Source organism: Vespula pensylvanica, chromosome 25, assembly GCF_014466175.1.
Source record: "Vespula pensylvanica isolate Volc-1 chromosome 25, ASM1446617v1, whole genome shotgun sequence".
Lineage (NCBI taxonomy): Eukaryota > Metazoa > Arthropoda > Insecta > Hymenoptera > Vespidae > Vespula > Vespula pensylvanica.
In genome coordinates this window covers 1,790,605-1,793,477 of record NC_057709.1, presented here as the reverse complement: position 1 = coordinate 1,793,477, position 2,873 = coordinate 1,790,605, and the positions used below count along the sequence as shown (strand labels likewise).

The 2,873-nt window shown below is 28.1% G+C and overlaps 1 long non-coding RNA gene across 2 annotated transcripts in view; it reads left to right on the top strand.

The window, feature by feature from the left end:
- Positions 1 to 2,873, top strand: part of LOC122637235 — a 24,624-nt gene that overhangs the window by 10,409 nt on the left and 11,342 nt on the right. Inside the window, exon 3 of one of the 2 annotated variants that reach the window (XR_006329188.1) lies at positions 1,204 to 2,475. The exons of the other annotated variant lie outside the window; for it this stretch is intronic. This is a non-coding gene — a long non-coding RNA (uncharacterized LOC122637235). Of the gene's footprint in view, positions 1 to 1,203; positions 2,476 to 2,873 lie in introns of those variants that run through there. 2 annotated transcript variants of the gene reach the window in all.

Genomic DNA, 2,873 nt, shown 5'->3' with positions numbered 1-2,873 from the left:
AGAAATAAATTTGGCTAAAAATTCGTTTTTTATCTCTTACGATTTGCCAGTTACAAAATAAAATCGAAAAGTAGACCAATTTCAATGGTCGACTGTATCCTCTTGTAGTAGATTTGCACAACAAAATAAAATCGCGTAATATATAACATATACCTTGCGTAATATACGCTCTATATATCTTGAAAATTGTATACTTTTCTAAATTTGCGGATTCAGAATCTTCTCTTATAACTTATACATCTTTATTATAATGTACAGACGCATCACCCACAGACCGTCCATACGCGGCCTTTTTGGCGGGCTTCTCTGGTCTTTCGATTAGAACGTAAAGTCAAATGATGTGTTCTCATTGGTTGTTTTATCGCTTAATGATTGGTCAACCATGCATGTCGCTCTATATTGGTATCGGGAGTATTTACGATTTCAAACGTTCTGTTGTGATTACATGTATCGGAACAAGATTGCTGTTTATATTCGGGAGAAAGTATTCGTGAATAACGTTGCTGTTTGATTTATACGTTCATAAGATTAATTAAGAGATTAAAGACGATTTTCTCGTGAAATTATTGAAAAACGTATCTTTTTCCTAGATCATTAAATTTATTTCGATATTATCTATGATACAGTGTAGAAAGTGCCATTTAGTAAGCAGAAGGTAACCTTGATTTTTTATTATAAAATCATATTTGCAATTTTTCTTTTGTTTTTGTTTTACTTTTTTATTTTTCCCACTTAATGATTGAGAAGGAATATTCTTCCTGTTCATGATGTGAATGCAATGTTTTTTGGTTATGTTTTAACTTGGTTATGTTTTGATTCTTATTAATTATTATATTCGACAATGACAAGTGTTTGAGAAAATAAAAACTGCATTTTACAAGTACTACAGAACTTATCTTATTATTTCAGAAGTTGGTTAGCAAAGTTAGGATTTGAAGTTCATTCAATTCATCAACAGCACCCTTTATAAATCTTCTACATCTTCAAGTTTCAGAAAAGAAGACTAGTGGAGTCTAATAAAATTTATTCAAATAAGACAGCGTAATTGATAAATATATTGATATAATTATAAGTCTGAGTATTCTCAATTTGGTAATTAAAGACTTTATAATTTGCAATTTGCATTACAGGAAAAATAAATATCGTTAAAGATATTGCTATAAAGAAATGCATTACTTTATACAATTCAATAATTTCTAGTAGAAGTTGTATAAGCCATGAGCAATGTTTTAAATTAGATAAATACAAGGGTAATGAGAAGAATGGATACACGACTTCGATGGAGGAAAGAAAACCTTTTTCGAAGATTGTTTTTCAATGGAAAGATTATTGAGGATTGTCTCCCAACCAGCACCATTGATGAACTATTACAGTCTCATGGTATTACAGTCTCAAGGTCAAGGCATACGAATGTAACCTAAATGTTATCAAAAAAGCTGCTTAACAATCTTCTTCTATATAGTATCAATGGACGACAAGCTGCTTCCAAATTTTTCTTCAAGCGATTGGTGTAAATATGTAATAGTTGAAGCAAAGCTTTATATACAAGAATTCTTTACCTGAGCCTGTTATATGGACTGTAAGACCAGTTTACAGAGTTTTTACTGAAAAGTAAATTTTTATTTAAATTATTTTTTACCCACAATTTCCGAAAAGCTTTATTTTTTTTAACATATGATCGTTTTATCAGCAACTATTTAGGTTTATTTTAACTTTTCTATAGTTCATTTATAACATTTTCTAATACTAAATCACTAAAATTCTGGAGATATAGCGAATATAATAAATTGCCATATTGGAGTTGCATCTTTTTAGATAGTTTTTTATTAGAAAGTTGTTAATATGAGCAATAAAACGAAATCAGAAAATTATTTAGAAATATATGATTTTATTAGTATAACTCATAGAATCAATCTAATACTAAAAGCGAATTAAAAAACTTCATGTATAAGGAAAAAAGGAAACATGAAAATCAGTGGGTATGATAGAGAAGTAGAGAATACTATATATATGTTTACGGTTACAGATTGATCTGGAGAAGTAGAAATGATACTTAATATATAAGAGTATGAACAAGAAATAGACTTTGAGAATATCAAGAATCTCTCACCCATTCAGGAGTTCTACTATGGTGAAAATATATTCATTATAAAACGAACAGGATTTATTGGAAAATTTTTGATCAAGAAATCGTTGAGGACAGATCCTGTTACGAACTACTTTTGTCTTTTGATACGTCTAAAAGAAAGGAAGAATGCTTTAACGCAGTTATTGTGATTGAAAATTTAGTGAGTTGTTTACTTGTGATCGAATTATTATTTTTATATTCTTATTTCATCCTGATTCAACTTACAGGTTTTCTATTTTCTTATCATATATATTTCTTTGGTAGGCAGTAAAAAAGAATAACTCAAATTTACTATCATTAGTTTTATAGAAAAGCACTTATATAATATTTGAAGTGTGATGTTAACCAGACTTTAGATTATATTATAGAAATTCATAACATATATCTTGTCTCATAGAAGTTAAAAAATATGTCATACTGATTTCAAAACATTGTTCTTTTTTTTTTAAGTAAGATTATTTTTACCTAAATTATCAGCTTGACTTGGCTTTATTTGATCAAAAATGACCATCTAATATAGCCGAAATTTGTAAAATGACGAAACTAAAGGTGCGAACTTCGTTTTTTACTTACATATTTATGTTTATTCGTAATTTTTTTTAAATGAAATCTGTAGTGAGAGTAATTCGGCGACTAGATGAAATGAAAATGAAATGAAAATAACATGAAGTGAAATGAAATAATGAATATCAGATTAAGATATATAGAGATAGAATGAAAACGTTAAATTCGTATTTTCATTTAC